A 14,776-nucleotide genomic window follows, 5' to 3' on the forward strand; every position below is an offset into this window, starting at 1 on the left:
CAGAATAAGTATATTATACATCTTCCCTTAAGGAAATTGTGACAAAGAAGGTGATTTGAACCTAACAAAAATTCCCCTACACCAGTAATAATTGGAAAAGGAACAGAAAATATATTCTAATTACTATTGCTCATCAAAGAAGAAAAAAAATAGAAAACTTTCTTTTACTTTGTTACTCCCCTCAAGATAGAAATCATAGATTCCTTGGAAAATGGTGGACAAATTCCAGATATAGATATATTTATGCTTTCCTATGACAAAAATTTAGGAAAAAGTAGGTGGACATTTCTTAAATTGTAGGACCCTTTGTGAATTGTTAGATTGGCCTATGAGTGCAAAAGGTAGAAACATTTGCAATAGTCCCAATATAATTTCAGTTCAAATGATCACTTGAATAATTTAGAGTTGATATTTTTTTCTTTTATTTTTTAATGACATCTAATTTACTGTGGAGCTAATGCAATTGATGAGTGTATGTACTTAGATTCACTCTTAGTTTCTCTCTTTCATGTCTTCAAGTAAGGAGAAATTAAATTAATGCCAAATGTTGAGTAAAAGAATGCTGGTGGCCCTCTGTCCTTTTCATATGGAAGCATATGGTCACATCACCACTGTTGTTTTTTTTTTTCTTGATGCCTAATAATAAGTGAATATTTTGACTGTAATTTCTTTTTAAATGTATTTTCTTAATCATTGTTTTTAAATAGATTTTACCTCTTTTTTACAACCAAATATATATATATATATATGACAAAAAATATATATTGTATATAATAAAGAAATATTTTGGAAATGTGTCCAAATTCTGTAGTGCAACAAGTTGATTCCTTCTAGAGAGAATCTATATAATCATAGTTAATTCTAGCAGCATTAATTAGAAGGATTTTCTAGTTAAATTTATTTTATATAGTTCCAAATTCAAGTCATGTTTAATGTCATGAGAAGCATGTGGAGAAAACTACTCTATTACTTAGCTTCAGTTTTACATTTCTTCATGCTTTATTTTAGCTCCCCAAATGAAGAAATATCTATTCCCAGGCACAATGAGACAGAAAAGCATCATTTACTCTATTGTTTTTGAGTGAGATACTGTGATATTGGGTAGAAAGATAATAAAATTTAGGACATCAAGAAATACTATTAGCTCTACCATTTGTTACCTATGTGACCTAAAATAATTTACTTTACTTTTCTGAAATTCATTAGCTTCATTTGTAAAACAGAAAGATATATCAGTCTACTGATTATCAAACTAAATTTATACTTTGATTCACAAAATAGATTTCTGACAAAAACCATAAATGAATTTTCTTCCTCTCTTTTATTTATTTATTTTTTTTGGTCTCTGAGAAATGAAAAGTCATATAAATTGTCTTTGTGTATGTTCCAAGTACTATGGAATAAATAGAGTACATGGTTCACTATTTATTTTGTGACAGAGAAGTATTGTAGAGCTACTATACAACAGAGTGGATTAGCTCCTAAGATAAGAGATGATCTGGGAGTAAGGATGATGGGGGTGGTTCTTATTTTAACATAATTATATGACAAAATCCATGGAAACAGAAGATTAATTGGACAAGAAAGAAAAATATCAGACATACAATTTATTTTATTCATATACAGATGTATACATATATACATATATGTATGTATTGTGAGGATTAAAATTAACTCTGCCCTGATTGTGAAGATTAAAATTATAACTCCTGCCTATTTTTAGATTTAATCACCAAAAGTGTAAACATCTCACTTAATCATTAAGTGGGATGTCTGTGACTCACATGTGCAATAGTGGGTGATGAATTAGAATTAAACTAACTGCCCATGGGCAGTCTTAAAGCAAAGCTCCCATTGTGATTGGTAGATATAAAATTAGGGGAAGACACAGGAAGTGATGCAAAAGAAGTGTCTTTAAAAGGAGCTGTCACTTCCTGTGAGGGAGAGTTCTTCATTCTTTGAAAGTGGAGACTGGAGACAATTCTTCCTTCTTTGAAATGAAGGATAGACCCAAGACCCTGTTGCTGATGAGACTGTTCTAAAATCTCTTCCTTTCAACTGACATGTGGTGAGTGAATAGCTGACTCTTAACTGCTGGATTTTCTGAAAAAACTAACCTCAGGAGAAATTACCTTATGCTCTCTCTGATTTTTTAATTTCACTCTTTCTACATTTTGTAAATAAATTATAAACAAATCTCTTTGGAATAAATTAAATTCCTAGAGACCAGATAATCCAGTCCAACCCTTTTAAAATTAACCATTTTTCCCCCTTACCGTATGTATAATACATAATTGTATACTAGGCCTGAAGTCAGAAAAACTTGAGTTCACATTTGACCTCAGTCACTTAATTAGCTTTGTGGTCATGGACAAATAATCTATTCAGTTTGTCTCAGTTTCCTTATCTGTAAAATGAACTTCAGAAGGAAATGGCAAAATACTTCAGATCTTTGGCAAGAAAATTCCAAATGCAATACACAGAGAAACATATAAAAGCACACATATCCTTTCTTGATTTGGTGATGTGGGATATGTGTGAATGTGTGTGTTATATGTTGTTGTTGTTATTTTGCTATTTTGTTTTGTTTGTTTTTCATTTTTAACATGTGGATCAGGAAGTGGACAAACATACTGGTAACCTTTTCAAGAGGAATACGCTGGGTGAGAATTCACTGTCGTAGTATAGTTTTCCATGGCTCATTTAAAATTATGATTGAAAGTAAAGAAGGAACAAGGCCACATTATAGATTGCCAATGATTATTCAGGTTATGTTGTTTTTTACATATTTCCTTCATATCTTAGAATTTTCATCTTCAGGGGAATATAAGGAGAGAAGAATCATTCTCTCCAAAGGTATAAAGGAACAATAAATGTGTTATGAGGAATGCAGAAGAAGAATTGTTAGTCATCTGTGTCTTTTTTTATTCAAAAAGAGGCTGTCATGACCTCAGTGTTGTCTACATATTGTAATATTCTATAATCAGCAAAAATAATGTTGTTTAAAAGCTATATTTTTCAATTTGCTGAAAAAAATGTACTCATCAGCATTACTCATTTTTTCAGACATTAACTTTTCATATGGTATTTTATATTTTATTTTTAAATCCATAATCCTATGGCAAAAGGAATATTTTCTCTGAAACCATCAATTAAGAAAAAAGAACTTTTTATTTTATTAAAAATGAAGAATTATACTGTATAGTGAACCCCATAAAGCATACTTTGTTAATTCAATCAAGAGAAAATCAACTTTAAAAACAGAAAACTTCTACATCATTCTCAAATTGCATATTAATTTAATTAATCTCAGAAGAGAACTAATTGGTTCAAAAGGAGCTTCTAAAGTCATGTTTACATCTGTTAATTAAAGCTTCAGGCTATTACTGAAAGTAGTTTAATGTGATATAGTCATTAGATACTGTCCACTGTGAATACATTTTTTAATAATAAAAGAAAATAGTAATGCTAAGTCTCCACCTCACACTGATATTTTCTATTTTACTATTCTAAGTTGAAATTTCAGTTTATTTTTCTCTGATTTGGTTATCTTAAGAATCTTACAGGCAGTGTTTTACCTCAAAATGTTTCTTGTATCCAAACCTTCCTCTCTTATCACTGCTAAAGCCCATATATAGAATTATACTACCATTAACCTGTACTATTAAAGATACCTTATGGCTGCCTTACTTACTCTCGCCTCATACTCCACTGTAGTCTATCATTTTTATCTCTGACAAATCTTTTCTTTCAAACATTCCCCTATCCTTTCCAAAATATTTAATGGCATGTTCTGAATTAGATTCACAGTTATTTGCCAAGCATTCAAGCCATTCTTATCCACCTATGCTACAAGACTCTTCATAGATAATATTTTCATGTTACTCTCCCTCAATATTCTGAATCAAGAAGATTACTATTTTTCTCCTCTATGCCAATTGTTTGTGTTCCTGTTTGTACCTGTATCTTTGTGCATAACTGCTAAACTATTAGGAAATCCTAGGAATCTATTGAAGAAAAGCTCAAATACAACACATGACTAATGAGTAATAAACATATCCAGATTGCATATATTACTTTGCTTTGTATATTGTTTATTAGTTTTATATTTGTTAGTGATTTCTCCCTTTCCATACTATAAGGTTCTTGAAGTTAGGAGCTGTGTTTCATTTATATTCTGTAACTGAGCACAAATCCCATGATCAATATATGTATATTTTATTGCTATGATGTATTTTATTATTTTGCTGTGCGTTTCATTACATTTAGATAATAATATGGTAATGAATTCAAATGCTTTGACAGAGAATTAAGGATCATCTAGTACACCCCCATACTTAATATAGAAATCCAAAGATCTATAACTCTGACAATTGATAAAGCTCTTCTTTAGTACCTGTATTAATCAGAACAAATTGACCTACAAGGAAAGACAATTCATTACATTCTCTAAGAGCTCAAATTATTTAGTTTTTCTTCCAATTTAATCCTTCCCCTTCCTTATCTTGTTATCCTTGAGAACAAGTTCTCTCTCTCTCTAACTCCTCCTTTATTCCTTTTCTGATAATAAGAATAGCTAGGTGTCATTTACATAATACTTTGCTTTGTCAAGAACTTTACATAAATTATCTTATTTGAGCCTTGTAATCCAAAGAAGTAAGTCCTCTCTATTTTATAGATCAGGAAATTCAGGATAACAGAAGATAAGCAACTTTCCCAGAGCTAGTGAAGGAATTGGGATTCAAATTCAAGTCTTTATGGCTCCAAGTCCAGTCACCTAATTGTTATAGTACTTGAGGATAAAGGATAAAGTTCTACGTTTATATTCAAACCACAAATTTCACAATTTTGGAGGTGAGGCACAGCATTAAAGTAGTTATTTTACAAAATACCTGGGGTTTTCATTGCCCCAAAATTTTGATCAGCATTTATAGTTAATATGCCAGCTTAAAAAAAATTTAGACTGTTTTGACAGAGGCATATTATCCAGTAAAGAGAAAGGTTGTAACTTGGTTACTCTTTAAAAATATAAATTGCAACACTATATCTGAATGGCCATGTTCTGTTCTAAATACTATATTTTAGGAAGGACAAAGAAAAACTTTTACCTCATCCAGAAGTCAGTGATCAAGATGTAAAGAGGACTTTAAAACATTCCATTAGGCAATCAGTTGACTGAAATGGGGATGTTTAAATTGGAGAACTACCGAAAAATGGTTTAAGGAATATTTGATACCAAGGAGTTCTGAAGGATTCTTATTTGAATGAGGATTTTGTCTTACTTGGTAGAGAATGCAGAAGTAGAGACAATGAGTAGATGTTCTGGAGCTAAATTTAGATTTGAAAGTGAAATTTTCATATTCATCAGAATTATCAAAAATGGAATTGACTGCCCAGAGAAGTATTATTTTCTTCATATGAGTTTCTGAGAAAAGAATAAATTTCCACCTGCTTTTAAGGTTGTGGAGAGAATAATTTATGTAAGCTGTTCTACAAGTGACTCAAGTCACTTCTAATCCTAAGAATTTGATTCTCTAACTTAATGATCTTTCATATGTGTACTAGTGTCTACGATATTTTCCATTCCTGCTTTTTTCCAAGTCAAATATCTAAATATTTGACAATTTTTCATACAGCATCCTTTTCAAACCCCTCCCCATCCCATTTCCCCCTTTTAGTAGCCAAAACAGTTTTTCAGTGTCTCAAGGAAAACACATTTCCAAAAGACAGCACAAAATTGTGGAGAAGACTTTCAGGAAAGATGAAGTCCCTGCTGATAACCCTATGCTTTTGTGCTATGGGATGCATAAAGGTTGTGTTTCTAAAAAAATAAAGTGAATTTGACAATTAACAATTGCATTCAAAATTTGGACTATGTAAAGGAAGCCATTTTGCATCACAAGAGGGAAGAAGGTGTATGGCAGAAATAACTATTTCTATAGTTCTCTAACATTAGTACAGTAATTTTTTTCAAAATTATGTATATAATTATATTTACTATAATTTTACTTGATTTTCTTACTAATTCTCTGCAAAGTGATGAGTGAGAAATAACAGAAAGATAAAATGCCCTTGACTTTTCCCATAACTATTTATTTTAATATGCATTTATAAATAAATATTGTATTGAAGCAAGATATTACTGGCTAAATATGAGTGAAAAACAGACATATTCATAACTTTGACCTATGAAAACTTGGTGTCATTGGCAAAAAATGCATGTATAAGAAACAATTGAAGAATGGAATTAGGGTAGTATATGCAGTATTCCCAATAATTGGTACAAAAATTCTGGACTATCAGTATTCAAAGGAACAAGGATATCACTTCAAATGAGAGTAAAAAGAAAGTAAAAAAAGCAATAATAAACAAGCCTTCAAATACTTCATTCTTGAGTAGCCCATAGGGGCAGGAAATGTAAAATCAGCAGTGGATGTTAGTAAATTTTCACAAGCCTCAACATATTCTCTGTTGGTTCTGGAGAACTATCAGCTTTGCTGTTGAGGTTTTCCACATGGCTGATTACACAGCAGGTAAAACATCAGAAATCTAACCTCTACTGAGGATGATAACTGTACTACTATACCCATATAGACATATTCCTGAGGCTATTATGTTTCCCATTCCTTTTGCCCATTGAAAAAGGTCTGATAAGAAAAATTTATAATTTAAACAAATGAAGACTCTTCTCTCTTAAGATGTATTCACTCATTCAGTGTAAAGGAGGGTGTTCCTTGGCCCATCTAAGCTTCTGAAGATACAGTGAACCAAAAAATAATCACATAATGTAAATGAAATGTTTAGAAATTTTCCTATAACTCCACAACAAACAACTATCAACCATATGTAAATAAGTTCTTTAACTGATTTCAGAAAATAAGGTGAATTTGGACATTGTATGAAGATAACTGACATCCTGTAATGAATATCTTATGATTCACAGAATCATCAATACCCCTTGTACCAACATCTAAAAGAAGTAAACAGTCAAACAGTTCAGATGTTTGGGTTGGAGAACTAGACACAATTGTGGAAGGAGGGCCTTGTACTTTTACCAAAGGGAGAAAATATAGGGAAGGGATTCTCCCACTTCTCCTTCCCCCCACCTTCAATTATATTATTGAAGCTATTGAACCAGTAGGAAGCAATCACATATTCATGCAGAGAGTTTTTGAGGTTTGAGCAGTTATGAGGCATTTCATGCCCCAAAAAAGAAGAAAGAAAAAGAAAAAAAGAACAATCTAAATGTAAAGATGCAGAACCTGGGAATATTCCTTTTTATAATAGAGTGGCATAGAAAAAAGATTGTAAAAATACATTAATCATTTAATGATCATTATGAGATCATAGATATTGAGCTCCAAAGTATCTAAGAGGCAATTTAGTTCAACACCCCCAAGCCCGTTGTTTAGATTAGGAAACTGAGATCTAGTGATCAAATGACATAATATTTGTAATGTTGTTACCATAAAGTCCAACACATTGTAGGCACTATATAAATGCTAACAATGGTAATGATTATGATGATGATAATGATGATGATTGTGGCAATGTTATTTCCTTGGAGTTACACAGCTATTAAGCATAAGAGCTATAATTTTGAATCTTAGTGCCCTGACTCTAAAACCACTGCTTTTTTTCATTTTATAAACTTAATAATAGATTTTTCAGGAAGATTTTATGCTTTAAACTCAATTAAGAGAGGAGTAACGGGTCACTTTTACACTAATAATTTTCTCTTAGTATTCTAGAACATTTGCCCAAATTTCACATTTTTAATATGAATGAATTATGATGTATATCTTGGAAAGTTGATAATATGACTGAGCATAGAAAAATGATTTAAGTCCAATCACAGCCAACTTCAACTTCTTAAAAGTATGTATGACATAATTTAACTATCAGTTAAATAAGATTTTTCTTCTGGAAGTAATAGGGAGGCACTGAGTTTTTTTAATGAAAGGAAGGGAAGATACATGTGGCCAGAACTGTATTTTAAAAATATAACTTTAATATTATCAGAGTGAGGAATTGCCATTAATGCTGAGAGACTTGAAACTGACAGACCCATCAGCCAACCAATATGAAAGTCCAGATATGGAGTGATAAGGGTCTGTACCAGGGAAACAACAGAGTCAGAGGAGAGAACAGGCATATAAAAGATATTTCATAAAAATATAATCAGAAGAACTTGACAAATTTTAAAAAAAATGTGTAGAGGAGAAGAAAGAGTGAGTAGCTGCATGTAATCCCTGGGTGATCAGAAATAAGTTCTTGATGGCTATAGGAAAGTTAGGAAATGGAGAGGGTTTGGAGGGAGTATAAATAAGTTCAATTTTAGACATCTTGAGTTATAATAATTTTAACATAGAATTTATTTTTGCACCTTTAACATAAATATTGATTTGGAAAAAGTTTTTTATCTATCTATCTATCTATCTATCTATCTATTTTCTGGTTCCTCTAAGTTTTTAATTGCCTTCCAAGTTGTTAGTTTCTTCTCTAGAATTTTCTAAGCAATAATATTGATTATTTTTGCCAGTGCATATTATTTTAATTTTGCCTTATTATAATAAAATAGATACATTTATAAATATTAGCCAATCATGAATATAAAGGAATACGATTTCTTCCTTTATTCTATTCAGAAAGGTTCCAGAATTTCCTGCCAAAAAAATCTAGCTTATTTTTTTACATCATTTTTTAAAGAAAAGTTAAAAAGTTATTCTTTTTTCCTGTTATTTTTAGTTTGCAAAGTAAACGAGTGCCATGTTTTTCCTAAGGCATTGTTCATAATGTGTATATTTTTATGCACACATTTTCACATATGAAAATGAGTGTATATATAAATATATTGATATAGTAAAAAGTAGTTTGTTTCTTTTAAATATTCCTGTCACTAGGTCCTGAGTGTTCTAATGTATATTTATTAAAATTTCACTACATTTCTCTTTTTTCTTATCTAGTTGCATTATTTTGGAACTTCTCTGACTTCTTTGACATTCCACAGAAAACTCTTTACTGAGATAAACTCACCATTCTGTGAAATATCAGCAACGTTGATACTGAACCTTATTTCTACTCATGACCTCTCTGAACTAAGGATTCTTGAAATTCAAAACTCTTTGCTCAGATCAAACAACTTTTCATTTTTCACCTTCCTGCAGGACTTTGGGAGATCTCTTCCTAATTTCCAGACCATGCCCCCTTGTCTGGTACCAATCCTCACCAATCCATACTTAGTATTTTTCAATTTCCTTTTGTAAGTTGTCTATCTTCATAAGATTTTGAGTTACATGGAGTATATACAATGATTTGTACAGTGCCTACTACATAGTTGTCATTTAATAAATGTTTATTGAATGTTGATTCCATATTCATTGGAAATCTACTATTTTTGCATTTAATGTTTAGTTATTTTTTAAAAATCAAATTATCTGAAATATTATCATTTTTGTGAGTGATTTTAATCACTCCCTCCAGTTTATTAGTGATAAATTTTCTACTTTTCAATTTTATTTTTTATTTTTTAAAAAGCAATTTTAAACTGTGGGGATTTTTAGTGTGGTGACTTTAATATTTTATTAATTAAAATTTTAAACAATTTTAAATTTTTTAGATTTTAAAAATAATATTAGAATACTAATTTTAAAACATTATCAATAGTCCATTATTTCAAAATTTATTAATGTATGAGTAGAAAGGTGACCAATAAAAAGAGAGTGAGGCTTGGAGATGAGAAGTCCTAGGTTCAAATCTGTTCTCACAAACTTCCTGTCATTATGATCCTTGACAAGTCACTTAACCCTAATTGCCTAGCCCTTACCATAGCCCTTACCACTCTTCCATCTTGAAACCAATATTCAATATTGGTTCCAAGATGGAAGGCAAAGGGTTTGATTTTTTTTAATTAATTTTATTAATGTATATTTTCTGATTCAAATTTTCATCAGATAATTTCTTCAACTGAGTACTAAATTTATCTTTGGAGCACTATTCTAACAAATATTAATTCAAAATCTTGGTTTCCTATCCTTTCATTACTTTATAACAATTTAATTCATGTGCTTTCATTGATTTAATCCTTTTATATTTTCTTGGTTCTTTAAATGAAGTTCAAGCTTTATGAAATTTCTAAAAGTCACTACTTTTGTCTTGTTAGTGGATATATTTTTCTTTAAAATATATATTTAATTAAATTTTTAAAAATTTAACATTTTTCATTTTAAGTTCTAAACTCTTATTCTCCTTTGATCCTTTCCACCTTCAATGAGAAGGCAAATAATTTGACATAAATTACACATGTGTTATCATTCAACAATATTCCCATGTTCATGTTAGAAAAATAAACATAGGACAAGGACAGAAAAGCAACAAGAAAAATGAAGAAAGCAAAAATGTATGCTTCAGTCAAAATTCATACTCCATCAGTTTTTTACCTGGAGATGTGTAGCATTTTGAATATGAAACTTTATTTATCAATATGACCTCTGGATGTTACATGATCTTGCTTTTTGTTTGCAAATTTATTTTGTTGGATGAATTATATACAATTTTATATATTTTATATTATATAATACTTTATATGATTTATCCAATAGTATTTATACAAATTCATCCCTCTCTCTGAAATTCCATCTTCATTTTCACCTTGATATCTAAAAGCTATTGTATAGAATGTTCAGAAATGTAAACACATTTTTTGTTCTGTGCAAATCCCCAACCCAGTCTTCACTTTCATCTCTCAGAATCCTATGATTCAGATAATTTCATGGGGTTACATGGAAGGACTTCTCCTGGCTATGTGCAACATTCCTTAAAAATTTTTGAAGACCTAGAACATGATATTTACTTCAGGAGGAGTTGAACTAAGGATTCCTATTCATGAATATCCAATCTATCTGCATTTTGTGTTCTGTTTCCTAAAATTTTCAGCAATTTTCTGTGATTTGTTAAATATGATATTCAGACTTTTTTTCATTATATTTCTCTAGTTGAGAAAATATTCATAGATTTTCTTATGACATTTTGTCTTCAAGTTGTTGTTTTATCTTCTATCATAGAGTTCTCATGTTTTTGTTATTTTTTCAACTTGGGCATCATTTGACTTTGTTCTAATAGCCCACATAGCATCATTGTATTTTTTATTCTGATCGATCTGTCTTTCTTGTTATCAGAGAATCTTTTAATTCATTACAAATCTCAAATCTCTTCTAAGTCATTGATTGAAAAAAAATAAAACCTCTAATTTTGTTTCTCATCTCTTCCTTAAATGTTTTATTGAGTTTCTCAATTATGCTAGGGTTTTTGTTTTAAAATTTTCTCTAGTTGAAAGTTACCTCCCTCCCTCCAAGTTCTCTCCATCCATTGAAAAAGTCACTAACCCTAAACCTTTATATCTAAGCCATGAACACATTTTGAGTTGATCTTACTATCTAATGAGAGATGATGCTTATGTCTAATTTCTACCAAACTTTGTTTCAGTTTTCTAATAATTGACAAATAATAAATGTATGCATACTTCTTTAAGTTCTTTCATTATATTTTATGATAACATAATTGTAGATATTTTAATATTTTGATCTTTGCATATGATTTTTTTCTGCATTTTATTTCACTTTTCTTCATTATGAGTGTTTTGCACATGCCCTTTCATTAAACTGCTTTAATTTTTTTTCTTAATTTTATATTTTCCTTTTGAGAATTACTTCTCTTCAACCTCATTTTAGTTATTGCTATTTTAATTTATTTGGGTCTATTCCACTATTGTGCTGTGATAAAGATTAATATGTAAAATTAACAACCATATATTTATCTTTTTTTAAGAACTACGAAATAGTGAAATAAAATAAAATCTTGAGAATCCTAACTTCTAATATATTTTTCTTTTCATATTTTCCCTTACAAGGATCTATATTACTCAGAATGCGTTCCTGATTTCTTGTGACTCTTCTTGGGATTTAGCTGTGGTTAGCTTCATAGATCTATTCTTCCCCAACATGCTGATCTTATTTTTATATGGTTCATTTCTATTTTCTTTATCCCCTTTCAAGTAAACTTTCATGCTTTGAAAATTAATATTTAAAATTAATATGATAACCAAACACATTAAGATTCTATGGACTATGAATAATATTTCCCTGATAAATTTGCATTTTTCACAACATATAATTACAAAAGGTCTATTTTTAAGGGATTTGGGGCATGGTAGATAGTAATAACAGTTACTAGTAAACATATTTGTGACCTTTTAAATCACATCATAGAAATAAATCCCTTGCCTACTTCTATACTTTATTGAACTTTAACATAGATTAATGAATTTGGGGGTAGTGGGGCAAGTTAGAACTGAACTAGGGTAGTAGCATTGCAGGGAGGTAAAGTAATTTGGATGAATAATGAAACATTTGGTTTGACCAATGCATTTGAGTAACTTAATTGGAGATAAAAGTCTTGGTAATTAAGGAAAATAAGGAATTCTGAGATAATAGTTGTGGAAAGGACACCAATGTTAATAGGCAGGTCACTGAATATGTGTGAACCAAGCAGTGAAGAAAAGAAATTAAAATAATTGATAAGTTACTGATGAAATTACCCTAAATCTGCTAATGAGCTGAGCTTGAGGGTTGATATTTTATTTTATTTCATTCACTGAGATAATTTCTCTTAAAAGTTGATTGTCAAATTAAGGAAAGAAGTTTATCCTAGTCATTCATTGAAAGAAAGATAATATGCAACATGTCATAACAAAACTTTGTGCAATCCTAGAGGTAATCATTGATGCATAAAATGTTTTGTTATATTAAGAAACTATCCTTTTTTGATAACAAATATAAGTAGAATTCTATCAAAGTAGAATTCTATATTAAGAGGCAAGGGTAAAATTGATGTTGTAGGTTTTCAGTGAGCATTACATATCATTATATATCTACAATTATGATTTTACCTTTATATTTAATTAAAAAATAGACTACCAAGACATTTTATGAATTGTTTTGCTCTAATGTCTGTCCCAAAAATTTAATATGAATAGATTGTAATGATGTCCCTTCCTCTAAATCTACAAAAGAGCTCAAAAATCATGATCAGAGAATGAACAAAACATTAGAATTTGAAATTGAAGAGATAGAGGCCAAATTATAGCCAGTAATTCTTGAGACTACGAAAATACTTTGGTCGCAGGTGTTTTTTTTCCTCATGTGGCAAGGGCAAAAGCTTAGGAAAACATATTATGTTGAATATTCAATCTTTGGGGAAATTATTTATGTCTAACCTCTTGGTTTGTCCAATTTTCCCTTCCTTGATAGATAAAGTATTTGTAATATAATGCTATATATTTCTTACTATGTAGGATTCTTTGGTGAATCTGCAACGTGTCTGTGCATGTTGTCATTATATTTGTTAAGTAAAATTGTCTGAATCTATATTTCTTAGAAATGACTTTGTGATGCAAATGGAATTTTCAAAGTAAAACTATTTTGAAAAGCAAATTGAGTAAAAAGAAATATGTTGCCATTTCTCCTCTCATTGACCATCTTACTCTCAAATGACATTTCATTAATTTTAGAATCAAAAAGACTGAACAGAACTGGATGAAATAAGTCTTGTTCCAAACTTTACACAAATCTATACCTACACTATTTCAGAGACAGAAATGCAAGTTTCCCAGCTTTTAAGAATGAGTATAAATGGGAGCAACTGGATAGCTCAGTGGATTGAGAGCCAGGCATAGAGATGGGAGATCCTGGGGTTCAAATCTCAACTCAGATACTTTCTAACTGTCTGGCTATGGGCAAGTCATTTAGCCTCCATTGCCTAGCCTTTATGGCTCTTCTGTCTTGGAACTGATGCATAGTTTTGATTCTAAGATGGAAGGTATGGATTTAAAAAAAATAAGTAGTGAACTAATGTACTTCTCTGAGAACTTCTTTTTCATTGGAAATATATAATTTCAATATTATGATTGCTGAAAACAAATGTCAACTCACTTTCTTTTACAGTCTCATTTGAATATGGCAAATAATCTTAAACATTAAATTACATTCCTGAAATTTTACAAAATGTATTAAAAGATAACATTTTGGAAGCTTAAAATATAACAAACACTTTGTTTTTTTAAAAACAAGTTCATAAATTTTTCCCTTTTTTCTTAGAGTGGATAATAACAAATTTTCTACTTAGTAGAGTTGTATTTTGAATAGAATAACTATGAAAATAAAAAAGCAGATATTTTAATATTCTAAGGGCAATAGGGTGACATACCAAACACAAATCAAGAATCAGTTATCAAAGAGATTGTATTCTTGATTTCTTAAGAAAAGTAGAGGAGTGATCAACCATTGGAATGATATATAATAAGTCCTTAATAAGTGTTTGTTCCTTTCCCAAGCAATATCATCTATGGAATGAAAAAGCATTGATGGCTTTGAAGAGCACTCTGATTGTATATGATGTGGCATCTGTGTTATGCCTTTGTTAAAGGAAAATGAGGATACTAAGAGATGGAAGTGAGACATGGGTTCATTTCAGAATTAAGGGACTACCAAAAGAAAAGGGGTAAAAACAAATAGAGTGTAAATCATTTTGACAGGATCAGAGCATAAAATAACTTGAGAAATAAAAATGGGAGTTTGTGAACAGCTTTAAATACCAAAGAAATTTGTAGTTCACTTGAGATGTAATAAAAAATGTTAATAAAACAAAGCTAATGAATATTTTGAGAAGGATACAGTGAGTTCAGTGACATGGTCAGTTCTGTATTTGGAACTAATGAGTT

Source organism: Monodelphis domestica, chromosome 3 (genome assembly GCF_027887165.1).
Source record: "Monodelphis domestica isolate mMonDom1 chromosome 3, mMonDom1.pri, whole genome shotgun sequence".
Classification (NCBI taxonomy): domain Eukaryota; kingdom Metazoa; phylum Chordata; class Mammalia; order Didelphimorphia; family Didelphidae; genus Monodelphis; species Monodelphis domestica.